Raw genomic sequence first — 18,814 nt, 5'->3', positions numbered from 1 at the left:
GCCCAGACTTGCCGAGTCTCCTGGGTACTCGCCGAGTCCGGTCAAAGTTGACCGTTGACCAGCGTTGACCTAGATTGACTTGTTATAGTGTGGTCAACCCTAGTTGGGAAAGTGTTAATTAGAGGTGTATTGTGCTATAGGGGGACGACAGCTCGACAGGTCGAGTGATTAGCGATTTCAGGTTTACGATTTACCGAGACACGCGAGGTGAGTCTTCTCACTATACTTTACCTTGAGTAGGTAACCAGAGTTATGTGATAGAGTATTTGTATGCTATGTATGTTATGTGTTGTACTGCATTACTTCTATGTGATTGATGATGTGCATGTTTACAGAGTTAGAACTGGAAGGTTCACAGAGTTAGAACCTGAGGGTTCAAAGAGTTTGGGTGCACGGACCCACAGAGTTATAGCCTCGAGTGGCTAATATGTGTTATATGTAGTATTTTGGGGAACTCACTAAGCCTTGTGCTTACAGTGTTGATGTTATTGTTTCAGGTACTAGTGACGACCGCGGGAAGGCGCCGGCTTGATCCGTACACACACACATTCGGAGCTTGATATCATGATCTTGGGATTTTGTATTGTCTTGTTTGGATAATTAAAATGGTTGTTTTATGAATATCAATGGAATTATGTTTTATAAAAATTGAAAAAATTTGTTTTGAAAATTTTCGGTGTTACAAATTGGTATCAGAGCCTTGGTTTGAGGGATTCGGGTACACCTTCGGGGGTATTTGAACTCAAGCTGAGGAATTGAAGAGATATTTCAAAATAAAACCAAAGTTTTCTAAGAGTAAAAGATTTTCCAGGAAGAAACGTGTGTACGATCAGCCAGCGCCCGAACGGTGAATTCCCAAAATACCTTTATATTATGTGATAATTATTATTAATGTGATGTATTTGCATGCTAGAGTAGGCTAGGTATTGCTAATAGGACTAGAGTGGCCTGTTTTGTGATGCCTTAGCCTAGGGAGGGGTGAGCTGCTATGAGATGCTGAGAGTAATTAGGTAGCAGCTAGGACTTTGTGTGAGACCTGTTACAGAGTGATTTAAGTATAATAGAGTACTTGGGGATTGGGATCCGAAGAGGAAGATTTGGGGTGTGTACTGAGACGGTGCGGACAGTAGTATTGGGCCCGTACTACTGAAAGCACCGGTGCGGTACACAGTCCAAATAAGAATCTTGGGATACCAAGAATCAAGGAGGGGTGGATTGTCGAATGTAAGAGTGTTCGAGTAAATTCTAATTATCGCATGTTGTATTTCAGAGGTTGATCATGGTGAGGACACGTCACATGTCGGAGGATGCCGGAACTAGCGATGAGGAGATTCGACAGATCATTCATGAGGAGGTGGCTGCGGTCATCAGAGCTGAGTTACCAGAGATGTTCGGGTCCATTAAGACCGCGTTGATTGAGACATTTGACGAGCGCTATGCCGCTCTTTCTGAGGCTGCGGTTGCAGCGGCTACCGCAGCGATTGCTGCGGCAAGACCCCAGGGAGGTGATGTGACATTGTTTAGGGAGTTCAGCAACACCAAGCCACCAGAGTTTGATGGTACGCAGGATCCGGTGGCAGCTATGAGGTGGATATCTGATATGGAGGGATGCTTCTTCACTTGCTCGTCCCCTGAGCATTTGAAGGTTCGGTTCGCGCTGAACCAGCTTCGCTTGGGAGCGAAGGACTGGTGGAAGTTTGTGACGGCACACTTCACACCAACTGAGCTTTCGGCAGTGACCTGGGAGAGGTTCACTACCATGTTCCGAGATGAGTATGTTCCTCAGGTGGAGAGGGAACGTCTGACACAGGAGTTTCTGACCCTCAAGCAGGGTACCGAGTCAGTCACAGCTATTACGAGGATGTTTCATGAGAGGGCGATGTTCTGCCCTGAGCACGTGTCCACCGAGCAGGCACGTATGAGCCGTTACCTGAGCATTCTGAGACGGGATATTCGGGAGTTAGCTGCGAACTCCTCGTATCGGACATTTGCCAAGCTTCAGGAAAATGCTCGGAAGAGGGAGATTGAGCTTGAGACTCAGGCCAGGGAGGAGGCGGAGTCTCTGGGGAGGGATCGGCGGCTGGCACAGTCCCAGCCGGCAGCCAAGCGGGCCAAGCCCGCTAATCCCCGACCCGGGAGCCAGAAGGGCCGCACTTGTGGAAAGTGCGGCAAGGGTCACGATGGAGTCTGTCGAGCGGGGTCTTGCTACAAATGTGGCAAGGAGGGGCATATGGCCAAGGACTGCCCCAAGGGGTTTACAGTGTGCTTCCACTGTAACCAGACCGGACACCGGAAGGCAGAGTGTCCGCTGCTACGCGGAGCATCTCAAGGGTCTGCTCCCGCCGCCATCAGAGCTACTGCTACAGAGAGCTGGCCCGTGAAGGCCGAGGCACCGAGGGCTCGGGGGAGAGCCTTTCAGCTGACTGCAGAAGAGGTCCGCGCTGCACCCGACGTTGTGGCTGGTACGCTTTCTTTTTATTATTTATTTATGGTGTCGAGATATTATGCTTATATTATGCTATGAATAGGTACCTTCCTTGTGAATTCTGTACCTGCTTTAGTGTTATTTGACTCGGGTGCGAGTCGATCTTTTGTATCTTTGACATTTAGTCAGCATATCAGTGTTAGTCGTGGGGCACTGAGTCGGCCCCTGCGGGTTTCCATAGCCGCCGACAGAGTGATTTGTGCCACGGAGGTCCTCCGGGGATGTGTATTGGAGATTTTTGGGGTTGAGTTCCCGATCGACCTGATTCCTATTGCGATGGGTGATGTCTGTGTTATAGTGGGCATGGACTGGTTGAGCCGATTCGGTGCGGTTATCGATTGCGAGCGTCAGCTGGTGACTATACGAGATCCTAGTGGGGGAGTTCTTTTGGTTTACGGCGAGGGTACACGTTCTGGATCAGTCTTTTGTTCGGCTGCTAGGGCGAGGCAGTGTTTACAGCAGGGCTGTAAGGGTTTTGTGGCGTATGTAATGGATACGCGAGTGACCTCCGAGAGACCGAGTTCAGTGGATGAAGTTCCGGTGGTGTGTGAGTTTCCAGATGTCTTTCCCGAAGAGTTACCATGTGTGCCTCCCGTGAGGCAAGTGGAGTTCGGTATCAATTTGGTTCCGGGAGCCGCGCCTATCGCTAAGGTGTCGTATCGCCTTGCGCCTCCAGAAATGCAAGAGTTATCCTCGCAACTTCAGGAGTTGCTGGGGAAGGGGTTTATTCGGCCGAGTAGCTCGCAGTGGGGAACACCCATCCTGTTTATGAAGAAGAAAGATGGCTCGCATCGCATGTGTATTGATTATCGGGAACTGAATAAGTTGACGGTCAAGAACCGTTACCCGTTGCCGAGGATCAACGATTTATTCGATCAGTTACAGGGAGCATCTTGGTTCTCCAAGATTGATTTGAGGTCGGGCTATCATCAGGTGAGAGTACGGGACGAGGACGTCCAGAAGACAGCATTCAGGACGCGTTATGGGCATTATGAGTTTGTGGTGATGCCTTTTGGGCTCACCAATGCCCCAGCTGTGTTCATGGACCTCATGAACAGGGTATGTCGGCCGATGTTGGATCGGTCGGTGATTGTGTTCATTGATGATATTCTGGTATATTCGAGATCTAGAGAGCAGCACGAGGAGCATTTGAGGGAGGTTCTTGGAGTTTTGAGATCGGAGAAACTTTATGCAAAGTTTTCCAAGTGCGATTTTTGGTTGCGGGAGGTCCAGTTTCTGGGACATCTCGTTAACCAGAAGGGGATATTGGTCGATCCGGCCAAGGTTGACGCAGTGATGAGGTGGGAGGTGCCAAGGTCACCTTCTGAGATCCGGAGTTTCCTTGGGTTGGCAGGGTATTATCGGAGGTTTATTAAGGATTTCTCCAAGATTGCGGTTCCACTCACCAGATTGACCCGGAAGGGTGTTACATTTCTATGGGGTCCCGAGCAACAGACCTCCTTTGAGACGCTTCGCCAGAGGTTGTGTAAAGCTCCGGTATTAGCTCTTCCGGAAGGGATGGAGGGTTTTGTGGTATTCTGTGATGCATCGATTTTAGGACTGGGAGCGGTACTGATGCAAAAGGGACATGTGATAGCATATGCATCGAGGCAGTTGAAGCCTCACGAGACGAGGTACCCCACACATGATCTAGAGTTGGGGGCAGTGGTGTTCGCCCTCAAGATTTGGCGACACTACTTGTATGGGGTTCGTTGTACGATTTACACGGACCATAAGAGCTTGAAGTACCTGATGGATCAGCCTAACCTAAACATGCGGCAAAGAAGGTGGTTAGATGTGGTCAAGGATTATGATTGCGAGATTTTGTACCACCTGGGCAAGGCTAATGTGGTAGCCGACGCATTGAGTCGCAGGGCGGAGAGTGCTCCACTGCAAAATGTATGTTTGCGACTGATTGTGATAGCTCCAGTTCTGGACGCCATTCGTGGGGCACAGGCCGAGGCTGTGCGTCCGGAGATGCAGAAGAGAGAGCGGGTCGTTGGGTTGGTTTCGGAGTTCGTATCGGATAGTCGAGGCCTTATGACTTATCAGGGCCGGATCTGGGTACCGTTTGTAGGCGGTACACGTACTACATTGATGGAGGAGGCTCATAGATCGAAATTTTCGATCCATCCCGGGGCTACAAAGATGTATTTGGACCTAAGGAAGGAGTATTGGTGGCCTTGTATGAAGAGGGATGTCGCATGGTTTGTCGAGAGGTGTTTGACCTGTCGAAGGGTGAAGGCCGAACACCAGAGACCGCATGGCAAGTTGCAGCCATTGGAGGTTCCCGAATGGAAGTGGGAACAGATCACTATGGATTTCATCACCAAATTGCCGAGGACTGCCAGAGGAGTCGATGCAATTTGGGTGATTGTGGATAGGTTGACGAAGAGCGCTCACTTTCTTGCCATCAGTGAGAGTTCTTCGGCGGAGAAGTTGGCGGAGATTTATGTGAGGGAGGTTGTATCTCGGCATGGGGTGCCGATCTCGATCATTTCAGACCGCGATGTGCGTTTCACTTCCCGCTTCTGGAAGAAATTTCATGAGGAGTTGGGTACTAAGCTGCATTTTAGTACCGCATACCACCCCCAGACCGACGGCCAGAGTGAGCGGACGATTCAGACACTTGAGGACGTGCTTCGGGCATGTGTATTGAACTTTGGGGGTAGTTGGGATACGTATTTGCCTTTGGCGGAGTTTTCCTACAATAACAGCCATCATTCGAGCATCGGTATGCCGCCCTTTGAGCTGTTGTATGGTAGGAGGTGTCGAACTCCCATATGTTGGGGAGAGGTTGGGCAAAGGGTAATGGGCAGTACAGAGATCGTGAATCAGACGACAGAGCAGATACAGTTGGTCAGACAGAGGTTATTGACCGCTCAGAGCCGACAAAAGAGTTACGCGGATAGACGCCGGTCCGAGCTGGAATTTCAGGTCGGCGACTTTGTTCTCCTGAAGGTTTCTCCTTGGAAAGGAGTGATCCGGTTCAGGAAGAGGGGCATATTGGGGCCCCGGTTTATAGGTCCGTTTCGTGTGATCGAAAGGGTGGGCCGGGTAGCCTATCGGCTGGAGTTACCAGCAGAGTTGGGACAGATTCACAACACTTTTCATGTATCGCAGTTGAGGAAATGTATAGCCGACGAGTCGGCAGTGGTTCCATTAGAGGATATTCAGGTAGATGCAAGTCTGAATTATGCTGAGAGACCAGTGGCTATTAGGGATCGGAAGATCAAGATTTTGAGGAACAAGGAGGTACCTCTGGTATTGGTACAGTGGCAACATCAGAAGGGATCAGAAATGACCTGGGAGCCGGAGGGTATGATGCGGGAGCAGCATCCGGAGCTATTTTAGAGCGAGACTTCAAGGGCGAAGTCTAGTTCTAGTGGGGGAGAGTTGTAACATCCGGATTTTACCAGGTATCTTGTAAATCTAATTTTGTCATATTGTGAGAGGGACTCGGCGAGTTGGAGCTCAGACTCACCGAGTAGAGACGCGGAATTGAACATTGGTGCGCGCCTGGACTCGGCGAGTCCAGGATATGGACTCGGCGAGTCTGCGCTGTGTAATGAAACCCTAAATCTTCGGGTTTGAGGCCTATTTAAAGGGCCTTATGGCCGTCATTTGTGCTCACCCAACCCTCAGTGAGTGACCCTTGTGTTCTTGAGCTATTTGTGAAGAGAAATGAGCCATTCATGATCTTGTGTGTGTTATTTAGCAAGAAGAAGGAGACCCTAGGCAAGAGGAAGCAAAGGAGGTTGCTATTTCGTGGATTTGGAGCTTAGATCATCACTCTAGAGGTATTATCTCGGACCATTTTCTGTTTAGTGAAGCATGATGCAATTTAGGGCTTGTGGTGGTCATTTATGGGATGATTTGATGCCCATTGGTTCCCTCTTTGAGTTGAGGCCATGGATCTGGATCCATAGAGGTCCAGAGAGCCTCACTTATCAAGCTTTATGAGTGACAATAGAGTCTTTGACCTTGTGTTGTAGTATTTGAGTCATAAACATCATATATGGTCATATAGAGGTTGTATGTGCATCAAGATTGTAACTTTACGTGCTAAATGAGCTTGGAGGGACTGGATCTATGGATTAATGAACTGGATCTGACCTTTAGAGCAAGATTGAGTCAGTGCATGGCATGGACTCGCCGAGTCCGAAGAACAGACTCGGCGAGTAGCATGAATGTTGCCCGACCACACTGTGAGTGGCCTCGCCGAGTTGGGAAAGGTGGACTCAGTGAGTCAAGGGGGAGTCAGAATGGACAGGTGGACTGAGTCTAACTGGACTCGCCGAGTTGTTCTTGAGACTCGGCGAGTTGAGTCGTGGTGGCCCCACAACTCGTGCCAGGTGGAACTCGTCGAGTTGAGGGAATGCTCGACGTGTCAAGGGAGGATTCCAGGGAAATTGGTGTACACGCCCAGACTCGCCGAGTCTCCTGGGTACTCGCCGAGTCCGGTCAAAGTTGACCGTTGACCAGCGTTGACCTAGATTGACTTGTTATAGTGTGGTCAACCCTAGTTGGGAAAGTGTTAATTAGAGGTGTATTGTGCTATAGGGGGACGACAGCTCGACAGGTCGAGTGATTAGCGATTTCAGTTTTACGATTTACCGAGACACGCGAGGTGAGTCTTCTCACTATACTTTACCTTGAGTAGGTAACCAGAGTTATGTGATAGAGTATTTGTATGCTATGTATGTTATGTGTTGTACTGCATTACTTCTATGTGATTGATGTTGTGCATGTTTACAGAGTTAGAACCGGAAGGTTCACTGAGTTAGAACCTGAGGGTTCACAGAGTTTGGGTGCACGGACCCACAGAGTTATAGCCTCGAGTGGCTAATATGTGTTATATGTAGTATTTTGGGGAACTCACTAAGCCTTGTGCTTAGAGTGTTGATGTTATTGTTTCAGGTACTAGTGACGACCGCGGGAAGGCGCCGGCTTGATCCGTACACACACACATTCGGAGCTTGATATCATGATCTTGGGATTTTGTATTGTCTTGTTTGGATAATTAAAATGGTTGTTTTATGAATATCAATGGAATTATGTTTTATAAAAATTGAAAAAATTTGTTTTGAAAATTTTCGGTGTTACATTCTCCTCATGGCATCGTATCTGCCAGTAGCTTCCACCAGCTCAAAACTCCTGTTTTCAACTGTCTTACTGCAAAGACAGTCTTCTATTTCTCGCTACAGCTGCAACTCTCAAACACCATCTCCATCTCGGAGATCCAATCCATAATCTCAATCGGCTTTGGGCTTCCTGAGAGACTTCGTGGTTTCGCACCAAAAAAATTCTTGTACATTCTCCCATCCTTGTCGTTTCTCCTTTCGTGGCCATCCCTTCGTTCACCTTGAGTCCCCACTTGACTCACTTGGCGGCTGTAGTTCCCTTCCTTCGATTGCTCGGGAATCAGTTCGGGTTGCTCAATGGGCATAGTAGGTTCGTCCCTATTCAACATCTGCCTAATTTCGTCCCTTTGTTCAACTAACATAGCCCGAACCATGGCTTCTACTCCAGCCATGGTGATTGGCTCGGGTACATCTTCTACTACGACAAGGATTTGCTGAATCACCGGGGGTTGATTCATATTCCTATTTTCATTCCCAGCTCCACTGTGGGTTCTTGCCATTTTGATCTATACACCGAATAAGGTGAATCTAGATCTTAATTTAGGATTGACGTTTAAATCATCCTTATCACTCCGAAACGTTTATATGCTAGTTCTAATATCGTATTCGTACGTTTAGAATCCTAAACACATAAGGTTTCCAGATCCGCTCGGCAACAGACCATAGATCCGATCAAACTATAGCATAAAGCATAACAAATCATTTAGCACGTAAAAGCAATTTAGGCATCATTCCTAAAATAAGCTAGTGTTTGTGTCTATTCGGGTGTATTACCTAAATCTATTAGACACACTCCTCACAATCATCACTTAGCATTCTAAGTTTAAGTCTAGAAATTTCCTACAAATTCGTAGTTTGCTTACACTAATGCTCTGATACCAGCTGTGACATCCCCATTTTCACGGCCAGAAAGAACCGATTTTGTTTATGCTTTATAAAAATCAAAGTATCTCTTTTAATAAAAATGTTGCGGAATTTGTTCCCAGTAAAACATGATAAATACGTTATAAAAGCATTTTCGAAAAAAGTATTTTTAATTCGTTTTAAAACATTTGGGATGTCATCGCCAATATAGAAACATAAGCATAAACAGAACTTACATTTATTTACACTAGTGATCTACATCTCTTTAATCTCTTAGTGTAATGTGACTTAATCTCAACACCTGTAATATAAATAAACTGAGTGGGTCAGGTTGGGAAACCTGGTGAGTACATAGGGTTTTCAACCCACAATAATATAATTATTATGTTTAAACAATCAAACAATCGACCCAATTACCAATCCCTATTATCTTCTTTACTCTTAAAGATCTATCCTAAGAATCATCTATCCCGCATTCGTTCATTCTGAAGTCCTTTGCTTCCAGAGTTATAGGACTGGCACTAAATCCATAGCTGTCAATGCTCGTTCGTAAAGCACTAATTCCATAGCTGTTGGGTACTAAATACATAGCTACCCGTGTTTATCTAATAGGTACTAAGTCCACAGCTACCAAATCCTTACAGGTACTAAGTCCATAGCTACCAGTGTTTGTCCAATAGGCACTAAGTCCATAGCTGCCGATGTTATTTGTTAGGCACTAAGTCTATAGCTGCCAATGTTTACTCACATCATCTTTTATCTCTCATCATTCATATACCCATCTCATACCCAACATACTTATATATTTAAAATACGTATACAGTTCAAATCATTTAAAACATGTATAAAAAAAAAGTTCATCCAGCATAGATAGCAAGTATTCAGATAATATGCACACATAGCATGTAGTTTATATAAAATACTTCATATTTATGTGTAAGATGAAAGTAACTATGCACTCACTTGAGAAGGTGGTGACTCGGTACTCGGACAACACTTCGTTTACTTTAAAATAATTTCCTTCGACGAAACCTAGTATTATTACCACTAGATTTTAATCTAATATTTACCATGACTAATTATTAGTCTTATTATTATAATTATATAAGCGTTTAAACAATACTTTCCAACCATTATGTACAGACATGGGCCAGACATAAAACACCGGAGGGCAGGACCATTTCGGCGTATAGCACTTCTGAAATCCAACAACCATATGCGGCCCTTTAAACCAGATTTCTCGTACCGCGAGTAGTTAAAAAGATATTATAACGACACTTATATAAGTCATAATAATAGCTCAAATATTCATTATAAATTTATAATAACAATACTAATTTTAAATATAAACTATATTTAAAATAGGGTAAGCATAACTTACTTACAAGGGGATTTTAGCTAGGAGTCGGGCTCTGTAGGGGCAGAACTTTGTTGTTGAATCTTTCTAAGAAAGATTCGTGTAGTGCTTCAGCGCTCACCTTACTATACTAAAACTACATAAAGAGAAGTCGAATCACGAGGGACAGAAATGCTCGGGGGATAAGGAGAGAAAGACTCTTGAATCAAGAGAATGGTGCAAGAAATATGAGAGCCCAAGGCTCTTATTTATACTAATTAAATTTTCAAAAACTACCCTCCATAATTACTTAATGACCTTTAGTTATATAAACAACTAAACACCCCTTTATAATACTATTTTCAATAGATTTAACAATATTTGTACTAAACTAATGTTGAAAAAACTCAATATTAGTCTTATAATGACCGCATCGTCGATGCCTTTTTAATGATATATACATATGTATATATATGTGTACGTATATATGATTTATACATTATTTTAATACGTAAATATGCTATTATAATTTGTAACTTGTTCATATGAACTCCGTTTTTGACGTTATTTATATCCACACGTAGGTGGAGACGTACTTTACAACTTTCGTTTAGACTCCGTCGGCTAATTTTGACTTTGTTTTTAAAGTTATATTTTTAACACGCCATGACAGGATTGGTCCGTTAAAATCTCATAACTTCTTCATCCGATGTCCATTTTCATCTGTCTTTTTATCGTTATGCTACTAATAACGAGATCTTCGATTCTCGTTTAGGTTGTGTCGGCTAAAAACCGCTCGATCTAATATTCGAATTTCGAGTGTACACTGTTAATTCGAAACTTCGAAAAATCATAACTTGGATTAGTCCGTTATAACTCAGATTTCGGCGGTCTTTATTTGTACGGAAACCTTGTAACATATATTACAACTTGGTTAAGATTATTTATTCTAAATAATATTTTACCGAAAAGTCATTTTCGATACTTATTGCCTATAAATTAACTAGCCCGGATCTACGGACATTACATTTAGCAAGACCTTGGATCTACAGTAGAGGTGTTTAGAATAAGGGCGTAACACATGTTATTCTGTCATTTTAGAGGGCATATGGGATATTAGGCCGATGCAATTCTTTCAATTTTATGGCAAAAGGTAAAAAATTTCGACATACTACCCCAAAGATACGAGGGGTCAAATCATATTTCGGGAGCGGTAATGAGTTTGTGATAACTCCAATACTTCACTTTGATATAGAAAGTCTATCGGACACACTATTTTAACAATAGGTCCTTAGAGTATTACGAAATAGCAAACTCACAGACTTCGAAACAAATCAGATAAAGTTAAATATGCTATTCTAGTTTTTAGGTTGAATAAGTAAAATTTTGATTTTTAATTATGTATGTTTCTGAGTTTCTCTAACTTGTGTGGGATTCGACCGAAATAAATAGCAGCACATGAACTGGATCCAATGGACAGCGAGGAGCGTACTATGTCACAACAAATCCTAATTTATTGGTCTCTCTATGTGCTCACCTACTCATGATCACACATTAGTTATTAGTTTTCTATAATTTATTATTCTATTCATGTGTAGATGACGTACTTTATATATATATATATATATATATATATATATATATATATATATATATATATATATATATATATATATATATATATATATATATATATATATATGGGAAAAGTGAATATACCCTTAAGGGTATATAAGCTTAGGTACCCAAATTCACTATACCATGTCATTTTGTATCATATAATTCATTCTACTTGTCTAAGGTTTTTATAATTTAACTTCGAACTTGATTTACTTCCATGATTTTTATAAATTACACATTTATCTTACACTTAAATAATTTTTATTTTCAAGTACAATATATATAGCCTAATATGTGGTCGGTAAAAACATGTGTTGTAAGAGAAGATAATAATGAAATTTTGAAAATCTTGAAAGTAAATCAAGTTACGGGTTGAAGTTTAATAACATTATAATGAATATATTAAACAAAATGACATATTATGGTGTGTTTGGGTACCTAAGCTTATATACCCTTAAGGGTATATTCACTTTTCTATATATATATATATATATATATATATATATATATATATATATATATATATATATATATATATATATATATATATATATATATATATATATATATATATATATATATATATATATAGAGAGAGAGAGAGAGGAAACTAGGATCATGCCATATGGACCACATAACATTAACGTATGATTACAAACATTGAAATTTGAAGAGTAAAGTACAGGAATGGTCCCTGAGCTATACCAAATATCTCAAAATTGGTCAAAGATTTGAAATTTTCCCAAAGATGTCGCTAAGTTGCATTCCCATTTTATATACAGTCCCTCTCCTCAAACACCATTTAAGCACTCCGTCAAAACCCTCGCATGAGCAAAGCACATGACGGACTTTTTGGTATTTTAATTGCCTTTCTCTAATTTAATACCACTTGCCCATTTACACTACAAGAAAATAATAATAATAATAATAATAATAATAATAATAATAAACGTTCATTACCGGCGATAAATATCGCTGCTAATGAGTACTGAATCGCCGCTAAGATCATTTACTTATGTATTGAACTCAATTCTTCTGTATTTAACTTCATTAATGACTCTAATTGTTCTCATTGTTTGTGGTATCGTGATTGTTTTTTTTTCCCATTTCTGGAACCATTTTTCAACGACACCAACGTCATACACATGAACAAAGACAAAAAAATAATAATAATAATAATAACTTTCCGACCCGCACAACGTTCAGAAAAACCTACTAGTTTATATTACTTGAGTGTGTATCATTTTTTGGCGAAAACATATAAAAGGATCACATTACAAACACGCACTAAGAGTTTAGCTTTGCCTTTTTGCTTTATGTTGTGTTTTGACTGAACTATCACGAGGGATAGTATAAGTAAGTTTTGATGACGACTTTCATAGTATGTGTAAACTTAAAAGACGTTAAGTTAAAAATGGTTTGATTAATTTATACACGGTAGTATATGTTTGCAAATAATTAAAAACTAGCAAAACATTATTTCTTTCTTAAAAAACATAACAACATCTATAATTTCTTTTTGTTGTGTTTAAAACAAATCTATGTTTTGTGTGTGTGTTTTGACCGCACTACATGGTCTCTGGTGTTGGAAGTTAATGGTCTAATTGTATGTGATATTAAAGGTAAATTTATTGTTCAAACGGACAGCTAAAAATGTAAAGACGTAGAGGATAAAATAAGGCAAAGTATTTCTACAAGATTTAGTCTTTACTAAATAAGTGAAATCGGTTACATTGATTGCAAGAAATTGTTGAGCACCACTCAAATTTATAGCCTAAAACGACTAATATTATAATAAAAAGTAAACAACTCATATCTGATAAGATTTTTTAAATCCGAGAAAGATTATCATATTTATTAATAAAGCAACCAATAAAGACACAAGTCATTTATTCTACTAGGCAAGCACATCAAGTACATCAAAAATATCATCAAACAATTATACCCAACAATTATTTATCAGGAAAAAACTATTAATAAGAGAGAAAATTATACTATCATTCCATAAGAGAAAATTATACTATTCTTCCATAAAGATATTCTATCATTCCATAAAGTTATTCTTTCCATGAAGGTATCATTCATTTCAAAGTTATCCTTCCCTTTCTACTATTTCAAAACTATATCCTTTTATTATTAAAATTATTATTATTATATATTTTAATATCACATTCTATTCCTTGAATTAGACCAAGCTCAGTATCTGTCACGTCGATCATATTTCACATTTCATCATGCTTCACGTGTGTCAAGGCCTTTGTAAAGATGCCCGTTCGTTGATCCATTAAGTTGACATGTTCTACTATAATTTGTACTTCCTCAACACATTCCCTAATAAAGTGATAATGAATGTCAGTATGTTTGTTTCTACCATGACTTACATAAACCTTCTCTTTGAGATCACCATTAACGAAGGCTGAGTTGACATCTAAATGGTGGACGAACCACCTATGTTGAGCCGTTAAGGCAAGAATGAGCCTTATGGTATCACGCCATACTATCGGTGTAAAAACTTCATCAAACTCGACTACTTGTTTTTGTACATATCCTTGCAATATGTGGAGCTTTATGCTTTATGACATTTTTTCGAGGGTGTATTTTTTCACTTTAAAGACTCATTTTAATCCCATCGCTTTATAAACTGGTGAAAAGTCGGTGAGCTTCCACGTCTTATTTTTCAAGATTGCATCTAACTCCGTTTGCATGGCCTCCTATCATGATTTAGAGATAACTGCCTCTTTAAATTCATGGGTTGATCCGCTACAATCATCAACAGTTCTTCGAGTTCTAGGATCACAATTTCGGTATCATTATAAATACCAATAAGTGAACAAAATCCTTTTGGCCCAACCTCACTTAATGTAACATTTCAAAAATAAAACACAAAATTTTCATTTTTTTCAATTAATAAAACATTATCCTAAAACATCATCATAAATCTCAAGATGATCAAATGTATCAAAATATCACAAATTATCAGAGTTATCATGAAAATGTGGAACTATATCGTGTATGCATTGCAATAAACCCCAACTCTTCCCTTTTGCACCAGAAGTATCTAAAACATAAACTAAAAACTGTAAGCATGAAGCTTAGTGAGTTTCCCCCAAATACCACATAGCACACATATCAAACATATAATGGGCCCCGCCCGATGAGTGTAATGGGCCTCTCCCTAACTCGCATAACGGGTCCCAACCCACTGAGCATAACGGGCCTCGACCTAACTCACATAACAGGCCCCGTCCATTGAGTACAACGGGCCTTGCCCTAACTCTTAGAACGGGCCCCACCTAGCATACAAACATACAAGTATAACAAGTAATGGCATATAGGTTACTTATTCGGCCCCACCCGCTAAGCAACATACACATGCAAGAGTCACATAGACATCTAGCACCTTAACATAATAAACCATGGTCGACATTAGTGCCTTCAAGCCGCTAAACACGGTGAGGAAGACTTGCTTTAGACTATTGAATCTCACAAATAAATATTTGGTTACTGGTTCGTTAAAATCCTCGCACCAATCACAAAATGACATCCAATTAATAATTAGGTCCCGACTCACATTAAGAGTCCAAGCTAGGGTAAAAGACCATTTTACCCTTTACCTAATATGGCCTAAGGCCAAAGCCCAAACCAATTACTCAAAAATCCAAATTCCAAAAATAGCCTCCTAAGGCCTAAATATGGCTCAAGCTTCCAAATTAGGCCTAAACCTCTTTGTGAGCCTTCATCCAAAAAAATCCAAATAGAAATCTAATAGCCTAACAAATACTTAAACTCCTAACATCCACACATGGCCTAAAATCGAGAAGCCCAACACCAAAGCCCACCTGCTGAGTACGCTGGGCATACTCAGCTCATATGCTTAGCGTACACCCTATGGGGCTAGTACACGTAGCGTACTAGCTTGTACGCCCAACGTACTCCCCATTTGGCCAACCCACATCAAAAAGCACTCAATATATTCAGCCCCTACTCCATACTCTCAGATCTTGTCCCAAAAGATGATTTATCACGTAAAGTTAGCAACTTTATGTGCATACATGGCTTAATCGGGCTCTAGAGCTCATAGGAGCTTAACCAAGGGTCTTAACACATGCATTAGGCCATATACACCATAAAGTTTGCATTTTTATGCTTAAGGGACCCCTAAAATGTCCAGATCTAAAAGGTTAAGCTTATGAAAAAGCCTTAGCTCACAAGAACTAACCAGAATGGACCAAAATAGCCGTAAACAAGCCCAAAAGAAGATTTATACAAGGAGTTAACAAGTTATGAACTTTATACCTCAAAAGTCATGAAATGAAGAAGCGAAATCTGGATCTCTAAGCTCCTCTCCAAAGAATGAGTCTTCAACCTTCTTCTACCACTTCAAGATGCACAAAAACACACCGAAGTTTCTTTACAAGAGCTCAAAAGCATCACACAAAGGCTAATGGGCGAGATTAGGGTTTTGAAGATACGAAGGCTGGTCTAAAATGTCCAGGGGGTGGGTTAAGGAAGCTTAAATAGGGCACAAACCCTCAAAATTAGGGTTTGTCCCAAGCCAATATACGCCCCGCGTAACCCATGTACGCCCAACATACGTGGTCGATGCCCGCGATCAAGATCTAGCTAATACACTAAGCGTACTCATAGAGTATGCCTCGCGTACTAGCTAGAGAACCAATAATGCATTTATTCCATTAAGCAAGGGTTAAAAGGAAACTTACAAGATCTAAATGTTGTAATTCTCCCCCACTTGAATCAAACTTTGTCCTCGAAGTCCTCTATTCCAAATAACCCCGGATAGTGCTCCTTCATCTTGTCCTCCAACTCCCACATCCGTTCAGAACCCTTGCGATGTCACCACTGGGCTTTCACTAACTCGACAACCTTTTTCTTCAAGGTTTTCATCATTCGATCAAGAATCACCATCGGTCTCTCAATATAATTCAGGTGGCCATCCAACTAAATATCCTCCAATGACCACTGCGGAATCATAAACTAAGCACTTCCGTAGCTTAGAGACATGAAACGTGCTATGGATCTAACTGAGCTCAATCGGAATATCTAAGTGATATGAAACCCGGCCCAACCGGGCAAAAACCCTAAAAGGATAGATATACCTAGGGCCCAGCGTGCCCCTCTTCTTGAATCAGATGACACCTTTCCAAGGTGACACCTTCAGGAGAGCCATATCCCCCACCTGGAACTCTAGATCCAATCGGCGTCTGTCGACATAACTCATCTGCCGACTCTGAGTTGTCTGAAGCCTACTTCGAAACCGCTGGATCAGTTCGATAGTCTTGAGTACCACCTTAGTACTCCTCATAACCTGTTGAGTGACCTCACCCCAACAAATCGGGGTCCTATATTTCCTCCCATAGAGCATCTCAAAAGGAGATTGATCAATGCTGGAGTGATAGTTGGTTTTATACAAAAATTCTACTAACGAAAGATAAGTATCCAAAATCCCATTGAATTCCAAAACTCATTCCCGAAGCATACCTTTTAAGGTCTGAATAGTTTGTTCGCTCTAACCATCGGTCTGCAGATGGAACGTTGTGCTGAAATGGAGACGAGTAACCAACTCGTCATGGAACCTCTTACAAAACCTGGAAGTAAACCTGAAATCCCTGTCTGGAACCATGGAAACCGACACCCCATGTCGTGACACAACCTCCCTGATATATACCTCAACCAATTTCTCCGTAGATATACTCTCCTAAATTGGGATCAAATGCGTGCTCATGGTCAATTGATCGACGGTGACCTAAATCGAATCCACCCTTCGTGCAGTCCGAGGTAACCTCGAGATGAAATCCATGGTAATATCCCCCCATTTCCATACAGGAATCTCCAACGACTATATATTATTGTGAGGTCACTGATGTTTGTCCTTGACTTTCCAGCAAGTCAAGCACCGCTCAACATACCAAGCCACATCCCACTTCATGTATGGCCGCAAATAATTAGGATGAAGATCTATATACATCTTCGTCGCCCTAGGATGAATGGAGAACCTAGAATTGTGAAACTCCTCGATCAGAACCTAACGTACATCACCCCAATATTAAACCCAAACCCGCTGATGAAGAGTTAACAACCCACGACTATCATAATCGAAGGAAGCCAGCTGACCCACAATACACTCACTCTTCAGGTGCTCTTACTTCATAGCCTTGACCTGAGCCTCACGAATCCACTCCAATAATGGAATAATCAAGGTCATCCTCAAACATATATCCCTGATCGGAGCCGCAACCGACTTGCGGTTGACAGCATCGGCCACCATATTGGGCTTCCCCGGGTGATAAAGGATCTCATAATCATAAACCTTCACCACATCCAACCATCGGCACTGCCTCATATTCAAATTTGGTTGATCCATCAGATACCTCACACTCTTTTAGTCCTTGTAAATAGTGCAGCGGGCCCCATAAAGGTAATCTCGCCAAATCTTGATGGAGAAACCACGGCCGCCAACTCCAAATCATGTGTCGGCTAATTCGCCTCATGAGGTTTTAGCTAACTCAAAGCGTAAGCTTCCCCCAAAGTTGTGATCGACGCATCACAATAAATCTAACACCCAGTTTCCCAGGTATATTAATTTATGTTGAAATTCTTTATTTATGTAGGTTGACTCGATGAGTTGGTGCTCAGACTCGTCGAGTCTGGTCGCGATTGGATGACGTGGTTAATGAGGGGACTAGACGAGTCAGGAGAGCGACTCGCCGAGTTAGAGCTGACAAAAGAAACCCTAATTTCTCGGGTTTGGGACCTATATAAAGGCCCTTATGGCCTTCATTAGCGGCTACCAGTCCATAGAGAGAAACCCTAGGGTGCTTGAGCGTTTTGAGAGAGAAAGAAAGCCATTCTTGACCTTTGTGGTGTTTTTTAGCAAGAAGAAGTAGGTCCTAGCCAAGAGGAAGCAAAGGAGGTTGCTATTCTGTGGATTTGAAGCTAAGATCATCGCATTTGAGGTATTAAATTCGGCTCATCTTCTGTTTTATGAAGTATATATGGATTTAGGGTTTCTTATGCCCCTTGTTAGGTTAACTTGATGTCCAATAATCCCTTTCTGGTGATGAGGCTTTGGATCTGGATCCATAAAGGTCCAGAGAGCCTTAATTATCAAGCTTTATGGAGAGCAATGGAGGTTATGACCTTGGGTTATGCTATTTGGGGCTAAATCATCATATATGGTCATATAGATGTTGCATGTACATCAAGATAGAGACTTTACGTGATTATTGAGCTTGGAAAGGTTAGATCTAAGGACTAGAGGAATAGATCTGACCTCAGAAGGGTGTTTGAGGTTGTGCATGAAACAAACTCGCCGAGTCGGAGCGGGTTGTCCTATGATTCAGATCA

This window comes from Lactuca saligna, chromosome 1 (assembly GCF_052625555.1).
Source record: "Lactuca saligna cultivar CGN05327 chromosome 1, ASM5262555v1, whole genome shotgun sequence".
In the NCBI taxonomy this organism is placed as follows: domain Eukaryota; kingdom Viridiplantae; phylum Streptophyta; class Magnoliopsida; order Asterales; family Asteraceae; genus Lactuca; species Lactuca saligna.
This window is presented reverse-complemented; position numbering follows the sequence as displayed.